Below are 21,452 nucleotides of genomic sequence, written 5' to 3'. Positions count from 1 at the left end.
ATGTGAGACTTTGGGAACCTAGTAAAATCCTCCAAATAATTTATTTGCTTGTCTCTTTGTTTGTTTGAGGGTTCTGTTTATTTGTTTGTTTTCGGAAGCAATAGTCCAATTAGGTTCAAGCTGTAAGTTTTGTTTCGCTTTCTGTGGATGAATGTCTTTTCAGTTTTCAAAGCATGTGTTATGCTTTCCATATACCACTCAGGGGTTAGTTTGAGGCTTGGGCAGTAGTTTATACACAGTTCAGTTCTCATAACCTTTGCTTTGCTCCTCTGGTTATGCTTCACATACGCACAACTTAGGGGTGAGCCTAAGACTTCTGTTGATTCATACACAGAGGTAGATGATCTCTTCCAGCTCTCTCTTCACCAGGACTTCCCCACATTCTCTGGCTTTTAAGCTATAAGGACAGTGTTACTTCTAAGAAAGACACTTCACCAACAGCCAATCATACACCTGTTTTCACCTCTGCCTTTTTCTGGTTCATGGGCCAGTTTATCTACCCGGCACCTGACCTTACTAACCCAAGTGACACCCTCAACCTCAAACTTTTTACAGCCTCCCCAAACTCCCATACTGGGTCAGGTATATGTTTTATGATCATAGTATCTTGCAGTTAGCTTTATGAAACTTATAATAGTTTGTATTTCCACATATTTGTTTGTATGATTATTTTATTTATGCTTATTTCTCTGTTAGACTGTGCTAAGAGAATGGACTCTGGAATCAGACTTGCAAGGTACAAATCCTGGTCACATATACTGGTTGGGAGATCTTAGGCAAGTAACTTAGCTACTCTGAGACACTATTTCCTCATCTGTAAAACTGAGGTTAAAGTAGTATTCACCTCATATAATTCTGGGAAGCTAATACTGCATGTAAAGGTACCTGGCACTCAATAAATCTTAAAGTCATTGTTAACATATTAAAGTAGAAAATACATATTTTAAAATATATATCTACCCTCCACCCCATAATGAATCTCTTTCTTTCCCCATTTACTCTTCTCTCTCTCCACCCCAGTTTGGCCTGACTGTATTATATATTAACCACGTTTCTTTTTTGTTTTGTTTTGTTTTGTTTTTACCTTTTTAAACCTAATTGCAAAACCCATTATCTTATTGAATTTACCAGCGGGTAGTTTTTTTTTTTTTTTTTTTAACAGAAATGTTTTAAAATGTTAAAAGAAATCCCACCATTATTTTCTTTCCACAATATTGAAGCTCCTCTTTCATTTTTCTGGAATGGCTACTAAGTAAAAGGCACTGACTGATCTACTGCTCCACAGCAAGCCACCCCTAAATCTAGTGTCTTAAACCAATGATTTATTATGATTTACTATAGTTCCGTGGGTAAATTGGGCTCATCTGAGTAGTTATTGTTTGGTTTCTGTAATACTATTTCAGGCAAATAGAGGCCGGGACTACAGTCATCTATAGGCTTGAATGTGCAGGATGTCAAACGTGGTTTCTTCACTCACATGTATTGGTGCCTCTACTAGAGTGGATGGAACAGCAGTGGGCTGGCTGGACATCTCTGTTTCTCTGTCTCTGTCTCTCACACACACATAATCATTAATTCTCTCTGTCTCTCTCTCCTTAGGCTTCCCCATTGGGTGGCTTGGGCTTTTTACTAGTATGGAGATCTCAGTGCATTCAGACTTCTTACCCAATGGTTACCTTTCTCAAAACAAGTGTTGCAAGAGACTCAGGTGGAAACTACAAGGCTTCTTAGGACCTTGCCTCAGAGGTCTCATAGTGTTACTTCTGCTGCACTCTGTCATAGGGCCAGCCCAGATTCAGGTGGAGGGGAACACACATGAATATGAATTCTGAGAGACATGGTTTACTGGGGGTCATCTTTGAGGATGAGCTACCACCATGAGCCTATAAACATACTCAGCAAACCCACAAAGCCCCTTTCTTTCAGAAACTTATAGTATAGTACAGGGCAGAGTTTCTTCACTTTGGCACTATTGACTTTTTAAAAATTAAATACATTTTTTTAGAACAGTTTTAGATTTACAGAAACTTTGCAAAGATAGTGCAGAGTTCCTGTATACTCGCACCCAGTTTCCGCTATTATTAACATTTTACATTAAGGTGGTACCTTTGTTAAAATTAATAAACCCATCAATTGATACATTACTATTAACTAAAGTCCATACTCTATTCAGACTTCTTTAGTTTTAACCTAAAATCATTTTTCTGTTCAAGGATCCCATCCAGGATACCACCATACATTTAGTGTTCATATCTTTTTAGGCTCCTCTTGGCTGTGACAATTTCTCAGACTTTTCCTGTTTTTGAGGAGTCTTGGTCAGGTGTTTTGTAGAATGTCCCTCTATGGGAATTTGTCTGATTTTTTTTCATAACTAGACTAGGGTTAGGGCACATACATGAACAACGTGACTTACCATTGTTGATGTTAACCTTGACCACCTGGCTGAAGTAGTGTTAGGTCAGATTTCTCCTCTATAAAGTTACTCTCAGTCCCGCCTCCCCACCCACGACTATGGAAGTTATTATGAGAAACCCGCACCTAAGGAGTGGAGAGTCATGTTCCATCTCCTTGAGGAAGGATTATTTACATAAATTATTTGGAATTCTTCTGCAAGGAAGATTTCTCTTCTCTTTCACTTAATTAGTTTTCGATAACTTATTTATACCACTATGGACTCATGGATATTTATATTATAGCTTAGGTTATAATCCAATACTATTTTGTGTATTTGTTGCTCAAATAGTTCCAACTTTTGCCCTTGGGAGATCTTTCAGATGGTTCCTGTGTCCCTTTGACATACGCCATCAGCGTTTTGTTTTATAACTTTCGTTGTTTTTTGAGCACTTCTTACTTTCTAGCACTAGAAGATGCTCTAGATCACGTATTTTTCTTGCCCCACATCTAAAATCAGCCCTTTTTCCAAGGACCCCTGGTTCCTTTTATTAGAAACCAATATCTGGGTGCTAGTTGTGTTCATTGCTACATTGTTAACGTTTTGGGCCTGATAATTCTTTGTTGTTGGGACCTGTTCTGTGTATTGTAGATTGTTTAACAGCATCCCTGGCCTCTGCCTATTAGATGCCCATGGCAACGCTTCTTCTTCAGTTGTGAAAATCAATAACGTCTCCAGACATTGTCAAATATCCCCTAAGGGGACAAAATGGCCCCTGGTTGAGACCCACTGGTAAAGAGACAGACCTGCTGAAAATGACAAGGATATAATATAATGGAGAACAGTGGGAGAATTGCAGAAGAATCCTCTGAGCCTGTTTGTAGATATTGGGGAAGGATTCACAGAGGAGGTGACATCTGAACTGAAAATTGATTTGATATTTTGAGCCATTATCATGAGCCAGACAAAAGGTGATGTTTTTTTTTTGTTGTTGTTATCTCTTATCCCAAACTTAAAAAGCAGGTATTTTACAGTTGAAGAAGCAAAAGTTCAAAGGGACAAAGTAATTTTATTTACAGTGCCTGAGCTGGTCTTGTAGGATACAGTCAGCCATCTGTGTGGAGAGCTTTGAGGGTACTGACAACTCCTCACACTGCTCAAATCTAGACTATCTGAAGCACTCCTTGGTTTATAAAAGTGCACTACCATCTCATTTTTAATTTATTTTTTTTTCCATCGAATTCTGGCTTCTTGAGAGCAGAAACCATGGAGTGTTCATTTACAATATTTGCCACATTGTAGGTGAACTAGTAAATGTTAATCCGTTCCATGAAATTCCCCACTCACAGATTACAGAATTAACTCATGCTTCCTTCTGGTCAAACTGCTATCCAACCAGCACCTCTGGTGGAGGGCTCAGTGCCAAGCATACCAGCCAACCTCCCGTAGTGGTAACTCTGCCTCCTCACTGTTTTACTCCCAGTGTCTCAAAAGGAGTAGTTGGCTTGTGTCAGTGACAACCTCAAACTGATTATAGCCTGTGGCACTTTGCCATAGGTTAGAGCTGCAAAAGGTGTTTTCTAAGGAAGGCAAAAAACATGCTATACCTCTGATATTAAAATGCAGAATGTGTTGCTACTGGTTTCCACATGTAATGCCAATTTCTACTTTTGACAATTCCTTTGTCCCATATGATTCTTCTATCATTTAAGGAAAATTTTTACACAGACCATGAAAGGTGTTTTTTCCTTCCTTTCAAATGCTTTACAGTCTTATCCCAATTTCCTTATTTATTTATTTATTTATTTATTTATTTATTTATTTGGAGGTGGGGAGGTTTTCTAGTTTATTAAATAAAACAGGGAAAAAAATTCCTTTTGGTTGTTGTTGTTGTTGTTCCTTTTCTTTTTCCTACAACTTCTAGATTTGCTATTTGCAGTTGCTATGAAATTTTAAGTCTATTGAATTAGAAGTTTCTGTCTCTGGTTTCAAGACTCACTTTCCTTCTTCCTTTCCTTTGCTAAAATTCTGGTCTAATTAAAAAAACAGTAGATCATAGTTAAATAAAACTGCACCCAGGATAACCCTAATTTCCATATGCAGATTTATCTGCACTGACAGCTACCCCCCCTTCACACACACTCTCGCTCTCTCTTTCTCCTTTCCCTCCTCTCCATCTCCCTATTGCATTGTGTCTGACTGATTTTCAGAGCACCTTCGCTGTTTCCCTCTTCTCATTCCCTTTCTGTAAAATATCTAGACAGGAAGGAGGTGGCTCAGAAGCTGAACAAACAATCTCATATTCTGCCTGCAATGTCATCGTTTCTTTCCCCCATTTTAGGGGGCTGAAGTTGCCCAGGAAGGGGATGCAGAAGAGCTGAAAGGAAGGGGGGAGCTCTCCAGAGGCAGCTGCGGTCAGGGGCAGGGACTGCTGCCAGATGTGCCTGCCTCTCTGGGCTTTGATGCGAAAGGGGCAGCAGGAGGAAATATTGGGAGACAAAAGCCCCCGTTTAAATGATCATTTTCTTTATTTAACATGGCAGCAGACACTCTCTGCGTAGGATCATCATGCCGAGCATAAACTGGACTTTCCCACTTGCCTGGCAGGAGTGAGACAGATCACTGTGTGCTATATGAGCATCTGAGGTAAGACCCACTCTTACAGATACTTGATTTTTTCCTAATCAGTTAATTTTCTTAAATATATGTTTCAGCCTCAATCATATATAGTACAGTAGGGGCAAATCTGTGTTAATCTGCATCTAAAGATCCAAAAAAAAGCAGAGGTATAATATATTCAACTCAATTTGGGGAGGTTAGTTACTTTGTCAATTCTGTGTGTGCTATTTGTTTTTTTAGAAAAAATATTTGGTTTAAGAATAGACTGGTGTCATCATAATCCACCACTGGTGATAATACTGATGTTCAGACTCTTAAAAAAAAACTTTGCAAAAAGACAGTGAGCTACAGATGCATGTGCTGTATTTTTAGCTCACATACAAATATTAGAACTCTTATTAAAATGATAGGGTTTTTTTTTAACAGAGAAGGAATGAATGCTGCATAATTAAGTACAGTATTTAATTTGGCTGTTGTGAAGCAAAAGAATAAGGTAATAATTTTTATTGTACTAATCAGTCTCAAGATGTTCTCTGTGTTAATTGGGTTAAAAAAATTGCAGTACTTATTAGAAATTCTAATTTCACAATGCAGCACTGACAATAAGCTCAGCCAGTGAATTATTCACATCTTTAATTTGCTCACTTAATGACAGTGTTCTGTAATCAGAGTGCAGAGACTGCTGCCTATGCATTATGTATGATGCTCAGGACTTAAATGCAGGACATTATGAAGCTCTCAGTGGTTCAGTAATTAGTTTTCCACAAGACAGGATTTAGATATTCACAGATAAAAGTCCACAGTTGGATAATGCTAAGGTTGCAACACAAAATAACAAAGGAAAGGAAGCTCAAAGTTTAGACTGAAACTTTGTCTTTCTGGCCTTGTCCACGGTGGAAACAGAATCAAGCCACCTGAAATAGTTGCCTAGCTCTGATCACATGTTTGAAAACTGTTTTTGAACAAAGTTGTAGCAGGCAAGGCATTTGAACAATTTCAGTGGATCAGAGGGGAAAGATAAAACCTTTTTAATTAGTGTTCACAGAAGCCCTGCAATCTATCCTCTTAATAAGTCTGTAGCATGCATAACAGGCATTTTCAATGTGCTTTGTAACTTAGTGCAAATGCAAATCAGGTTACAATAGTGTTTGGCTGTAATTGTGTTTGTAAAAGGGTTACATGCCCAAATGGAGATTGAGCTTGCTCATGGTTTTGTTCCAATTGCTTCTGAGGGGAGGTTTGAAAACCAAATGAGATATTAAGTGAATCTGGGCATGAAAGGAAGTAGATCTGAATTGTCAGTGCAACTCTGGAATTTCTTACACTTGTCAGCTTAGAGTTGTCAGTTTTTCTTTAGTGATTCTGTCATAATTGTTGTCATAAATTATATAACGTTATAGACTATCCAGAACCTTTAAAAATGCTTTAAAAATATATACTAACTTTGGGAAAACATTTCACAGTATCAGTTCTGAAGTTTAATGACTAAATTGAAATCTTTAACTACAGTGATTGTTTTCTTTTTTTAAGAACATGCTGTGCTGCTTGGGGTATGTTTGAAGACTTAAATATTAATCTTTATTAATAAGATCCCATTGCTTTATCATTTGCCAGTCTAAGATTTGTGCTCATTTCTAAAACCCAAGTGTTAGGACTCAATAAATATTGGTATCCAAAATTGGAATGCACAGTAACACTTTTTAAAAACTTCCTTTTATAGCTTAGAACATTTTTTTAAAGACAGTTGAACTGAGAAATCTGTAGGCAGATGTAGTGTTTAGTGAATGAATGAACTAGTCAAATTAAAAAAAAATTATATTTCACCATAATTTAAAAAATTTTAAAGTCGCACCTCCAAATTTGACTTCTAACTTCTAGAACTGAAAAGTTACTTTAACAAAATAAAAAAGGTTTTCCTCTATGTTTAGGAAACTGTTGCTTTTGTGGTATTTAGAACATCCTTTTTGGGGAAAGGACACTTGTTTGGGAGAGGAATTAAGATATTGGGCAGTTGAGCTGGTGACCTGGCTTTGTCGTGGGTTTGTATACAGAATAATATGTGGCAACCAGATGGTGGTAGTGGTACCGGTAGGTAGCTTAAAGAAATGGCTGGGAGTTAGAAAACTTGGTTCTAGTTCTATTTCTGCCACAAACCAGCTATGTGACTTTGAGCACTTTAAAATCATTTTCCATTTCCTCAACTGTCAGACAGGAATAACAAACTTTTCTAGGCTTTAGAAAAAACAACTGTAGAGTTGTTATGGGGATAAATGAGGTAGAAGGAGTGAAAGTTTTTTGAAAATTTAAAAGCACTAGACAAAAATAAGGAAGTTATTTTAAGGATTAGCCTAAAACTAAATGTGTTTCTTTGAATGTATATTGTTTATTATGGCAGATGCAATACTCTATAATGCAAAAATGTCAAAATGTTGTCAAGTAAATCAATTTAAATTTAATTTAGTGAAAATAAGCCATGAAAAATTTCCATCTTAGGTATTTGGGGGAGAATTAAGAGAGCTTTGAGATCTCATAAACATCATTTTGATGTCACTACTCCAAAAAGGTTAGTGATTCTCTTGCTTTAGACAGTTCTTTCATCCGTCACTTAGGATAACTTACATATTAATACTCTCAGAAATCTTATGCCTGGAATGTCTGTCAGTCACTAAGATTTCAGTCTTTCTTCTTCTTAGTTTATATGAGTCAGATTGAGATCATTTACACCACCAGAATTTTGGATCTATTTTACTCACCAAAAATCAGTATATCCACTGATTAATCAATAATTCATTATCTTATTAATTTTTTTCATCATCTATTGAGCACTTACAGTGCTATCAAAAATAACATGCTCTCTCTCCCTCACTCTTATGAGGCAGTTATGTCTGTATTGCAGATGAGAGACTGAAGCATAATGAAGTTAAGTAACTTGACAATACCACACAGCTTGTGAGTGGTAGAGTTGGAATTGAACCAGCTCCAAGTCCTGAGGTCTCAACCAATAGACTGTATTATCAGTTCCTAAGACCCTGTGCTAATTGCTGAGACAAGGTAATTGAGATTCCTGCCCTCAAACTGCTAACAGTGGTAACACTTGAATTTCTTCTGCATGCTCAGTTGTAGGTCAAGACTTGCTTCTCATAATATGGTCTACAGACTAGCAGCACTGGCATCATCTGGAACCAGGCTTGGGTGCTTTGTAAATTTTGATGTGGCTTTTATATCACCTGGGGATAAGGAGAAAATGCAGATTCTCACTCAGTAGGTCTGGGATGGGGCCCAAGATACTTTTCTAATGTTTCCAGATGATGCAGTGTTGCTCTTTGGAGAAGCTTCCAGTTGGTGACTTCTAGAATTACTCTTATTTCCCAAAGTTAGGTACCCAGTGTGTCTAAGACAGGCCACGTGTACTGGATTATTTACTGAGTCCTGCTCTTCCTCCATTTCTGATGTTTCTTTGATCCAGATAGAAGAGCTTCCACCTTGGTTTCCTGACTTCAGCCCTCTGCTGCCCTGAGTCTTAGCCCGCATACCTGTGGCCCTGGCTACCTGCTTAGCTCTGGCTTAGACCCTCTCCAATGGGTCTGATCTCACACTCCCAGTTACTAGCATTGACAGTCCTGTATCTGTTGTGGCATCAACCTGGTTGAGGACCTTTATTCCCTTTTCTGCATCAGAATCACCTGTGAAGCTTATTAAACACCTGCAAGCCCTCTCAGCACCACTGGCATAGATTCTGGTTCAGTATACCTGGAGTGAGTCTAAGGACCCTTTTTTTTTTTTCCCAATCTTTTACAAACCTTTGTAGTTGATCTGATGGACAGCACATGCTGAAAACACGATCCCTGGGGTCCCTTGCTGTGCCATGACCAGATGGGAATTATTTGGAAAGTGATATTGGTGTAGCTTGGGTTCAAGTTTGCCATGCACTAGGAACATTTTCTCTATGCCTCTATGTTAGCAATGGGAGCACAACATAGGAAGAATTTAAAACTTTGCTGAGCTAGTTTCAGGGAGGCTTTGCTGAATGATTGACATTTGAATTGGCTAGTCATTGAATAAATGTCTTTTTTTTTTCAGGTTAAAGGAATAGCATATGCAAAGACAGAGATAAAAATAAGAAAGGTATCTTCAATACTGAGACATCCATTTTGACAAAAATGTTTGTTCAACACACGTAAGGGAGGATTAGGAGATAAAATTATAAATGTAGGTAGCCTCAGTTTCAGGACCTTATCTGTTAAATCAAAGAGTTTACACTTCATTCTATAGACAGAATTACCTGAGGTTAAGATGGAAAGCAAGGTGATCAGATATGTGTTTTGAAAAGATAATCTTGGCATTGAGGTATATGAATTTAGTGGGGCAAAACTGAAGGGAAAGAGACAAGTTAGGTACCTGTGGTAATAGAGTGTGAGATGGGGAGGGATGTTTTTCTCAGGCCACATGCCTGAGCCCTGAACTGAACTCCTTCTGTCTCAGACCCTGATGATGTTTCTTTATCACACTTATATTTTATAGTAATAATCCACATGTTAGATCTTTTAAATGGCATGGCCTTGAGAATTCAGGGAACTCAGTGCTTTTATGAGCCATCACTGGTTCTTCTCTTGATTATTTTACCTTATAATGCTAAGACAGCTAGCTCTAGGGTTCTTCTCTCAGGAGCTGCTTAGAGATTTCAGGTAATTATTTGCTAGCGAAATCTTCTACGTTGGTCTAAGAGAAACTTGAAAACAGTTAATGAGCAGCAATAGGAATGCCAATAGTTGGGAGAATTGTGTCTAGGCCTCTTGAATGTACTGCGATTGCCCAAGCTCTGGAGAAGGACTTTGCATAGTCCATTAGCCTCGACCCAGCTTGATTTTTTGTCCTGCATCTGAATTTGTCCTTCTCAGAGTGAATCTCAGATGTGCTTAGGCATTTCACCCATTTTTTTTGACAAAAGTGTTTGTTCAACACACATAAGGGAGGAGTAGGAGATAAAATTCTAAACTTCAGTACTTCCTTGTTCCTAGCTAAATTCTCTTCCTTGACTTTAATCTACATATGCTTATGTGGTAGGCTGAGTAATGGCTCCCCAAAGATAACTGCCATATCCTGTGAATATGTCACCATACATGGCAAAATGGACTAAGCAGATGTGATTAAGAATCTTGAGATGGGGAGATCATCCTGGATTACTGAGTGGGCCAGTGTAATCACAAGGGTCCTTTTAAGAGAGAGGTAGGAAAGTCAGTTAGAGAAAGAGATTGGGAGAGGCTGCCCTGCTGGCCTTGAAGATGGAGGGAGGGACCATGAGCCAAGGAATGCAGCCATCCTCAAGAACCTAGAAAAGGCAGGGAGACAAAATTTCCCCTTAGAACTTCCAGAGGGAATCAGCCCTGCCAACACTTTGACTTTAGCCCAGTTGGACAGATTTTGAACTTCTTACCTCTAGAACTGTATGACAATACATTTGTGTTATTTTAAGCCACTAAGTTTCTGGTAATTTGTTATAGCAGCAATAGGAAACTAATAGTTTATTACATACCTTTATCTGACATTTGTTTTGCTGTCCAGTTTGTCCCACCGATAACAATTTTGTTGCTTTATTGTTGTTTTTCCTTGAATACTTCTCTGCTAGTGGGCCAGCACATTTATTTCTTCTGAGCTTCAAATTCCTCGGTAACAAAGGAATTACCTAGGAGGTGAGTGACTGATGGGGCTGTATTGAGGTAAATGAGATAAGGCCAGTAAAGTACTTCACGCAGTGTTTGATGTAGGGTAGGTGAGAAATGAATGCAGTTCCTATCTGTTCATGAAATTCTGGTAAACTAATTGTTGGGTTTTTTCTCACAGTATTGGAGAAATTCAGTAGCTGTTTTTAATATTAATGGCTAACAGGAGTTTATTTAGGATTTAAATTAATAATTGCTTAGTGCTTATAACAATTCTTTTTGATCCATTTTGAATTTCATTTAAGAGATACTTTGATTTTGAATCTTTGGGGGGTAAAATATTATTCATGGCCATGTCTACACTGTGCAAACTAAACTAGCTAAAGCTTAGCAGAGCACTCTTTTTATTTTAAAATTTTTCTCCTCCTGCCCCATTTTGAGTGTTTTTCTACACACACACACACACACACACACACACACACACACGCACATAAACACACAGTGTCTACTTATAGTCTGCAATACAGTTAGTGCCCTATGTAGGAAGATGCTGTGAGGGTTAAATGAGAATGCAGGTGAAATATTTGGTCTGCTCTTTAGGAATATAATGTAAATTGTTGATACATCTGTTGTACTGACAAGGTTTTGAGCTACTTGGGAAAGATGTATATTATATCTTTGGATCCCTAAGGTCTTACAAGATTTGTTAAATAAATTACTAAATAAAAGTTGGAAACTTAGAGAGGAGCAATGAAGAAGAGTTGGAGAAAAGGAAAAGAAAGAACCAAATCTGGTAGTTATTTGGTTAGGTTCTCCCACTGTTTGCCTCAGAAATGTCTCGCGATCTCTGCATTTGAGCCCCTAGCCCCCAAACTACATAGTTAATGTGTGAACAAACTCTAAACCCTCAGTCACATGAACCAGTCTTAGTAACTCTGACTGTCCAACTAACTAGGGCTAGCAAATAGACCTTCTCTTTCCCTATATTAGTTTCCTATTGCTGCCTTAACAAATTACCATCAACTTAGTACCTAAAACAATACAGATTTGTTATTTTACAGTTCTGTAGGTAGGAAGTCCAGTACAGATTTCACCAGATGAAAATCAAGGTGTTGGAAGACTCTGTTCCTTCCTGGAGGTTCTAGAGGAGAATCTGTTTCCTGCTCATTTGGGTTGCTGGCAGAATTCAGTTCCTTGTGGTTGTGGGACCTAGACCCCCGTTTTCTTTCTTTTTTTCCTTTTTTTCTTTCTTTACTTCTTTCTCTTTTTTTAATGGAAGCAAAGATAAGGAGTGTTATGGGAGAATCATGTGGAAAATTGACAATCAAAAAATATTTTTGAAAATTTCATACCATCCCCAGGGGAAAATTTTACTAGCCCTATGAGGAAAGGAAGGCTTAGAGAAGTGCAGTAACTTGATTTAGGACACACAAAGTCCAGAGTCGAGTTCATTGGTCTGACTGTTGAGCTCATTCTATCAACCGCTCACTATTATATTTGCTGCTCTCTGGATGCATAGGGACCCCAGGCTCCCCCCAGTTTCTGGTATAAGTATGTCCCAAATATTGCATGGAGGTAAATGGCATGGGACTTTTTTTTAACCTTTTGACCCCCTTCACCCATTTCTCTCATCCCCCTACCCCTCACCTCTTGTAATCACCAATCTGGTCTCTGTATCTATGAACTTGTTTTTGTTTGTTTTTTTACATTCCACATATAAGAGAGATCATATGGTATTTGTTTTTCTCTGGCTGACTTATTTCACTTAGCATAATGGCCTTGAGGGCATTATTGTTGGCTGTCAGCTGAAGCCTATTTTCATCTTCTAAAGGCCACCTACTTTCCTTGGCTTTCTGTCCCCTTCCTGGTCTTCAAAGCCTGCAATGGCAAACTGAATCCTTCTCATGTTTCAAACCTCTCCTTATTCTTCATATCGTCTCTCTGACCCTCTCTTCTGCCTCTCTCTTCCAATTTCAAGGAGTCATGTTATTATGTTGGGCCCACCTGGATAATCCAGGAAAATCTCTACATCTAAAGAGCCTTAACTGAATCACAGCTGAAAAGTACAATTTGCCTTTAAGATAATATATTCACAGGTTCCAGAGATTAAGAGGTAAATGTCTTTAGGGGCCCATTATTCCCCCTACCACAGTCGATAACTGACAGCTTTTGTCTGTATTATAGTTCCACATCTTGTTTTCTAATTTGTGCAATATTATTTTCAGTCTCTCTCTAAGCCTCAGTTATCCAGTCTCAGAACTTTATTAGGCATTTGATTCAAATCTTTTGTTAACTTAGCTCTTCTGCAATGTAAAGTCATTTTTCTCCCAATTTGTTTCAGTTCAATTCAATTCAGTAAGAATTTATTGTCTACTGAAAACATTCCTGGTATGATAAGGTAAGGTATGGAGTTTGTAATCTGCTTTAGAGATAAGATGTATTCATATGAGACAGAGAAAAATGCAGGAGAGAATGTAATCACCGCGAGTATATATGACAGACAAGGGTGCTAAAAGGGGAAGATTAGAATGCACGGTGGGATTAGGAAAGCAAGGTTGTGATTTTGCCTGGCTAAAGTCACTTACAAGATGTGATTTAAGGAACGATGGTCAGATCTTTCTGTTTCAAAATATCTCCCTATATAGCTTGAAATGTTTGCTTCACTTTGTCACTATTATATCCATTTAGCTTAAAAAGCATCCTCTTTTACCAAGCCATCCTGTAGAACTCTTGCTCAGGGAATATATATTCTTAACTGTTCTTAATTGAATACTGCATATCCATCCTTGTACTTTAGTCTGAATCAACTTTCTATAGACCTTTAAATTTGTTGTCCTAGTATCTGAGAGGGTTTCTAGCACCAGGCATTTTGGGACCTCAATAGCATATAAGTGGAGTAAATCAGGAGCAGGTGGGGACAAGTCTTGGAAAACTGAGCCAGGACCCCTATTACTCTCTCATGATGTCCCTAAGAGAGATTAACATGGCGGTGGGGCTGACTCCCATGGATTGTGGCCAGAAGTCCATATTCCAGTGTTCAAGGGGAAGTAGTTCAAGTCTGAGACAAACAACCATTAACGTCACAGAAGCTCTTAAAATGATAAGTAGGGATAGAGCCATAGAAGTATCTGGAGAGAGTAGAAAATTACAGTCAGGTAGAGGTAGCTTGTTTCTGGGAGAACAGATCGAGATAGAACCTGAACCTCATCTAGGGTCCAGCCACATTAAGGAAACAAGAGGTAGGCAATTATTTGGATCCCAGGCAAATGGACCAGAATTTAGGATAGGGAGCTTGAATATAAAGTGGAAAGCATGGCCGAAGGCCAGAAATAGAGACTTGGTATGAATGGTGGGACAGAGGTTCCAGCCTGGGGCTTGGGATCACTGTGGTCAGGGAAGACATGAGCTTCTGCTGACAGACAAATTCCAGACCTTTGGGACCATAACTCTAATATTCAGTCAGGCCTCATTCTCATTGGCTCAGGCAGAACAGGGCTCACTGATTGTTGTTTTTCAGGGCCTGCACCTGGCCGTGGGTATTGTAGGTCCCGATTGTCAGCCTGTGGGGAATTGGATGAGCACAGTTGGTCTCTGCAGTGCTAAGAACACTTCCATGGAAATTTGTTTCACCTGTGTTGTGGAGTTTGTCTAATGCCAGATGACTTCAGGCACAGTTGAATTAAACTAACAAGTTGTTTGCTTTTACTATAGTGTTATTCCAAATCTGGACACTGGTCATTATTTGGTCATTTTGTTAATTTTCTAAGTTAAAAAGTTAGGTTGAGTTTTGGCAGAATAGGTGAAATTCTAATAATCCATGCTCTCTGAAGTTAAAATGAGAGGGAGTGAGTTCCCTGAGACTTGAGGAATTCAAACATTCATTAGATGACCACTTGGCAGATGTGATACTAAGGCTAAACAGGTGACATTTAAAGGTCCCTTCTAATCCTAAAATCCTATCTAAATAAGGATAATGTAAAATATCTAGATGTCATAGTTTATTGAATACCCGGCTTCTTTTAAATTTTAGAAAAACACATTAATTAGAAAAAAGATATTAAAAGGGATCATTTTCATTAAGCATGCTTGGTTATTTTAAATTACTTTCTTCAATTTAAAATCCCTTTCATACACTGATTACTTATTAGATAAACCAATAATTTTCATTTGTAGTAAAATGAAAATTTATGCATAAATATTTAAATGTTACACATAGTTATATCCATTGAGGATCCTTTTTTTTTTTTAAAGCATAAAATCCATACTGGTATATTTTATTAGAAAGTTGTTTATTTTAATGCTAGTTGCACTGGATTTTAATGGACTTTTTAATTGCAATTAAACTCACAGTTTTCAAAGTTCTTTTAGAAGAAGGGCCTATCTGTATTTAAGATGTGTGTTGCCTTAGGTAGTGCTGTCACCCAATCTCTGCTGTGTCTGGCAGGCAGTCTGTGAAGAAACAAGTCCACAAAAATGGTGTGTGATTTGGGGGTTGATGTCTATATCTAGGAATGAGATATGGTGGGAGAAGGCAACTTTTCCACCTTCATTTTAAGCCTAGAATCACAGAATTTACATGCTTCAAAAATTTTTAGTGACAACTCTCATACCTCATTTTACAGATGAGGAAACAGTCACAGTGAGGTTGAGTGGCTTATCTATTTATATATTGCACTTAGCAGTTCTCCCAGCTCCTTTACATTCAGTTTGACCCTGACAGCCCATTCAATTATTACTCTTCTTTTAAAGAAGAGGAGAGATCGAGTGAATTGGGCAAGATCACACAGTCAGTGGATGGGGGTCCTGCTGCCTCCACTTGTGATGCTGGAATATATCCTTGCACAGTACTTTTTTCCATCCTTATTTCTCTGGTGACTACAAGATGATTAAATCAAACCTTATTCATCTGAGGGTAGGTAAAATAAAGTTACAACATACCTCATTCGTTGCAAAACAGTGTAAGATTTGGAAGTGCTGAAAATAGCTTTTTCCTAAGGAATTTACTAAACTTATCATGTGTAGTTTATATTTTATAAATAATATTAGATACCAATCACATGTATTATTTTGATATTTACAGGTTTCATAATACTTAGCATTTTAAAAAGATTGCTTTTTATATAGTAATATTTGATTTATTACCTTATAATCATTGTTTTTGATGAACATTGACATATATATTTGAACATTCAGGAGCAGAAACTTTCTAATGATGCCAGTCAAAAGTTATTCTCAGAATTTTAATTTCATAATGTTGTACATTGTAAATAATTACATTTATTTCTTTTGATCTCTATGTGTTGATCTTTAAAAATATTCTTAACTATCTGCCTAAAGCTGGTGGTAGGCAGGACTTTTGATTGCAGTCTTCTCACACCTTGTGTCCTAAGAAGTCACTTTTCTCTTACTTTTCTTGAAGCCCAGATGTGAAGATCCTGCATTTTTTCCATTGCAGTGCAAGAAGAGCTTCTTAGCGTAGGGAAGATGCTTCAAAGCCACTTCGAAACCTCGATGTGCATGTCTGTGTCTGTAACTCACTGCTGAGCTGTTCACAACATGCTACCTGTTCTCATCTTTCAACATCCCAGAGAACTAAGCATTGCAATATGATTGCCATTCTGTAAATGGGGAAACTGAGGTTCTGGGAGGTTGAGTACAAAAACCATTCAAGATATCCTTTTTCTACCACAACAAACTTATTTTATTATATTTCCTTTTGAAAGAGAGAGAGAGAGAGAGAGAGAGAGAATGAAAGTAAGATCAACAGTGATCTTTACATTTGTATAGCACTCTAGAAATTTCTCTTTATTTTTCTAGCCCATTGTGTGTTATGTGTGTATTACAGTGTTCTCTAGAGGACTAATGTGATAACGATAATAGTAATATTTGTTAAAACCTTCCATATGGCAGACACTGTGCTGTTTCATATACTTTATCTCATTTCCTCCTCGCAGACGCCGTATGAAGTAGAAATTATTATCCTCATTTTTAAGATGAGAAAATGAGGCTTAGAGAGATTAAATGGCTTGCCCAAGGTTACTGCTGTTTAAAACAAGCAATCTAACTGCATATTCCAATACCCTAACCACTCTGCTCTGCTGCTTGCACTGTACCTAAGGCTCTTCTTTTTTACCTACTAATGTTTCTTCTCTTTCATGAAGGGGTTGCAGGGGAATGACTTCTGCACTAGCACTGTGCTGTTAAGAACTGCTGCTACTGACCAGTGTGCTCAAAATTTAGTGGGTATAAATATTACCTGAGTTGTTTCCTAAGGTACTAGACATTGCTGGTACTAGACATTGCTGAAATTTTCATACTAACCTAATTGATACAAGATTTAAATGTGAATTAGAGTTGGTCAGTGGGTAAACCCCCAAATTTGATATTGTCAACAAATGTGTAAGTAAATAATCATCTCTTCACAAGTTGTTATATGAAAACAGATGTTATGATGTCAGTTGCTTTAAGCAAGCTTTGTGGTGCCTATTCTATGTAATTAATACAATCATGGGATATAATCCAAAAGGGTCTTTACTTTTGTCTTTCTGCCCCTTTAAATTTCTCCAGTGGCATTAGCTTGTCTGCTTATGGATGGAAATATGTGGTCAATTCTATGGCTTTTCTGTTCTCTCTCTTGGGTCCTACATTTTGGAGCTTGAGAAACCTCCACACTGTTTTCCACAGTGGCTGCACCAATTTACATTCCCACCAACAGTGTACAAGGGTTCCCTTTTCTCCACATCTTTGCCAACGTTTGTTATTTGTGTTCTTTTTGATGATAGTCATTCTGACAGGTTTGAGGTGATATCTCATTGAGGTTTTGATTTTCATTTCCCTGATGATTAGAAGTGTTGAGCATCTTTTCATATGCCTGTTGGCTGTCTACATTTCCTCTTTGGAAAAATGTCTATTCAGTTTTTCTGCCCATTTTTTAACCAGGTTGTTTGTTTTTTTGATGTTGAGTTATATGAGCTGTTTATATATGTTGGATATTAATCCCTTATCGGTTATATTATTCGCAAATATTTTCTCCCATTCAGTAGGTTGTCTTCATTTTGTTGATGGTTTCCTTTGCTGTGCAAAAGCTTTTACGTTTAATTAGCTCCCATTTGTTTACTTTTTCTTTTATTTCCTTTACTTTAAGAGACAGATCCAAAAAATATTGCTACAATTCATGTCAAAGAGTGTTCTGCATATGTTTTCCTCTAGGAGTTTTACAGTATTGGGGTCTTACATTTAGACTTTTAATCAATTTTGAGTCTATTTTTGTATATGATGTTAGAGAATGTTCTAATTTCATTCTTTTACATGTAGCTGTCCTGTTTTCCCAGTACCACTATTGAAGAGACTGTCTTTTCTCCATTGTATATTCTTGTCTCCTTTGTCATAGATTAATTGACCATAAGTGCATGGGTTTATTTCTGGGCTCTCTATCTTGTTCCATTGATCTATGTGTCTGTTTTTGTGCCAGAACCATACTGTTTTGATTATTGTAGCTATGTAATATAGTCTGAAGTCAGGGAGCATGATTCCTCCAGCTCTGTTCTTCCTTCTCAAGATTGCTTTGACTATTCAGGGTCTTTTGTGTTTCCATACAAATTTTAAAATTATTTGTTCTAGTTCTGTGAAAAATGCCATTGGTATTTTGATAGGGTTAGGGTTAGGGTTGAATCTGTAGATTGCCTTGGGTAGTATGGTCATTTTAACATTTACAGTCTTTTAAAATACATAAATGAATCTGTTCCTTTACGAGCAAGATTGTCTTTTCTCCCACTGACCTCTTGCCAGTGTAGAGAAGTCTGTGGATTGATTTGGGGTTTGGTAGTATTTTTAGTTCTCTAAGTCCAAAGAATAAGATCATGGAACCAAGCAACAGTTACAAAGTAGGTAGAACCACTTTATTATTACCTAGTGGACTGGACCCCCACTTATATACCACTTTATATCATCTTAGCTCCATTTTTTTCCTCCATTCACTGCTGCAGTGGCCAGGTCCACACAGACTTTGACCAGATTTATATAGGCATAGTCTGACAGTGCCTCAGCCAGGGCCAGTTCCTTCTTTTTTCCCATCTTCTGTTTCTCTGACTACCTTAGAACTGCTGGGCTCTCATGCATGATCAACCAAAAGAATGGAGGCAAAGGAGTTAATGCCCATGGGGCCACTTGGCTAATAGAGAATATACCAGGTAGATAAATGTTTCTTCCTTTTCAATACCAGGTGGGCAATTCTGAAATGCATGTCCATAAAGCTTCTCATAATCTGTTTTTTTAAATAAATTTATTTATTTTATTTTATTTATTTTATTTTTGGCTGTGTTGGGTCTTTGTTGCTGCGTGCGGGCTTTTCTCTGGTTGTGGTGAGCGGGGGCTACTCGTCGGTGCGGTGCACGGGCTTCTCGTTGCAGTGGGTTCTCTTGTGAAGCATGGCTCTAGGCATGTGGGCTTCAGTAGTTGTGGAGCGCAGGCTCAGTAGTTGTGGCCCACGGGCTCTAGAGCGCAGGCTCAGTAGTTGTGGCACACGGGCTTAGCTGCTCTGCGGCATGTGGGATCTTCCTGGACCAGAGATCGAACCCATGTCCCCTGCGTTGGCAGGTGGATTCTTAACCACTGCACCACCAGGGAAGCCCTCATAATCTGTTTTGAACTAGTAATTATTGCCCATAGAGGTTTCCAGCTAGATAACACATCTTTGTAATGACTTTGACTTCTTCCCCACAGATTCCTCCATCCCTCACTACTATTCCCTGAGATCAATTCCCAAATAAACTACCTGCCTGCAAGCCTTTTTCTCAGGCTTTCAGGGTGACCCAGGCAAAGACTAATTACCAATACTAATCCTTCTCATTTTCTGTCTCTTGAAGATTGGTGTAAACCCAGAGATTAAAAGTTATAAATTCTATGAAATTGGCATGTCTACAAAGAGTAATGCCTGTATTTGTTGGCTTCAGTTGAATAATTTGACACCAAGAATTGAAATTGCTCATAAGTAATTCATGAATGTGGGCAATAGGAGCTGAAATACCACCAAGCTGTCATCCTCTCTTGGAAGCAGAGGACTGGACTAAATAAGTTCTTTGAGAAACAATGAGGATTTAAGTGACTTTTATCAGAGGGAGGCACTTTCTTTTTGGCTCAGGAAGGTATCAAAAAGGCTTGTCATTTATCCGGGCTCACAAGTAGCTATAGACCAAGGGGATGCCTTACGGTTTGCTTTAATTTAAAAGTGATATATTCTTTCCACGATTCAGAGTTGTCCTAGGTGATAGTGATGCTGAGGTCACTTCCACCTGGCTTTGTGCTGCACAGGAGAAGCTGAACAAATGTTTTCCCATTCGTAGTCTCAGAAACTCCTGTAGTTGTACGATAAGGCAGTCCATGGTTCCTAAACACTGTTCTATGGACTAACTGTAGCAAAATCACTGAGGAAGCTTTTCTAAAATACATGGTTCTAAGTTCTGGAGATTTGGATTAGTTTTGGAGTTTGGGCAGTGGTAGGCTGGAACTGGCCTGTGTAGCTTGTGAGAGCCCATTGTTCACCTCTCTAACTCTGCCTTGAGTGACTTGAGTGTTAGTAGCTTGAAATCAACTCTAGTGAGTATTTATTCTACGGAAATTGGCAAATGCTTAAAATCAGAGATTTATTTTTCCTGCTAGAGAGCTGGTGTCAAACATTTATTAGCACATCACGGCCTGGGGCCAAGGATCCAGTATAACCTCTCACTCAGATAAGGAATTCAGGAGTGTGTAGTATTTTTATTTTTGATTTAACATGGGCTATTTACATGGCAGTACTATTAGCCCTTTATCACTTTTTTTGGCAAATATTTTAAAGGTATATCTGTTAACATTTTTTATTTAAAATAATATTATTGAAATTACTTTAACAAATTGCCAGTTTTGACTATATGTAATTACAAGTTTGACCAATTTGTGCTGTAGCAACTAATGTAAATGACCTCTTATTTGACACTGCATTGGGTTTTCTAAGGGAAAATGAATGATTCCGTATTAATTTAATTTCGTATGTGAGTTGTACAAAAATTAAAATTATTATACAAAATTAAAATATCTGGTTTAGTTTAATCATAGTTCTTAAACTGTTTTAACAGAACCTTGGAGTATCACTAGTCTCCTGATTATTATAATTTAACAAATGATTGCTATACTAAACCAAATGGTTACCATGGCAGGATTTCATCTGGAGTCTGGAGATAGGAAGGGTGGCTCATTAGAGTGGGGTTCTTATTTCTCCTCCCTATTGGTACCTCCAATTGTTAAACATTAAACATGGTGAGGCTGGAGAATTCAGTACGTATTTATAAAAAGGACAATGATTCTCAAGACAATGCCTATATTTCTGTACCTGGCAACAGTGATTTAAAGACTAGTTAAGGTCATTCAAGCCATTGCCAACAAAGTTAATGCTGATGAGTCTGGAATACAAAAATCACAGTTTGGTTTTAACACAAAAGAGGAAATGCTAAATTGTTAAATGTGGTATAGTATTTTGAAAATTGAATTAGATGTGAGCAAACCTGCATTTGGCCTCAGCTTCATCATTTCCTTTTCAAGTGCCATTGGTCAAGTAATATAATCTTTATCAGCATTGGTTCCTTATTCTTGAAACTACTCTATTTATATCACATAGTTTATTTGAAGATCAAATGAGGTAATATATGTGTGAGCAATTTGAATACATTACTCTTCAAACGTAAGAAATTATTAATATTAGTTTTTTATTTCAAATACTTAGGAAGGATATTATCCTTTTATTAAAT

General features: G+C 37.7%; 1 long non-coding RNA gene across 1 annotated transcript in view; it reads left to right on the top strand.

The window, feature by feature from the left end:
- Nucleotides 1-4,941: 4,941 nt before the first annotated feature.
- Nucleotides 4,942-21,452, top strand: part of LOC113611334 (uncharacterized) — a 277,283-nt gene continuing 260,772 nt past the window's right edge. The window contains exon 1 of the long non-coding RNA XR_003429406.1: nucleotides 4,942-5,038. This is a non-coding gene — a long non-coding RNA (uncharacterized LOC113611334). The remainder of the gene's footprint in view (nucleotides 5,039-21,452) is intronic.

The sequence above is a fragment of the Aethalodelphis obliquidens genome, unplaced genomic scaffold (genome assembly GCF_003676395.1).
Source record: "Aethalodelphis obliquidens isolate GAN/ISIS:26980383/991018 unplaced genomic scaffold, ASM367639v1 scaffold3, whole genome shotgun sequence".
Classification (NCBI taxonomy): domain Eukaryota; kingdom Metazoa; phylum Chordata; class Mammalia; order Artiodactyla; family Delphinidae; genus Aethalodelphis; species Aethalodelphis obliquidens.
This window is presented reverse-complemented; position numbering and strand designations above follow the sequence as displayed.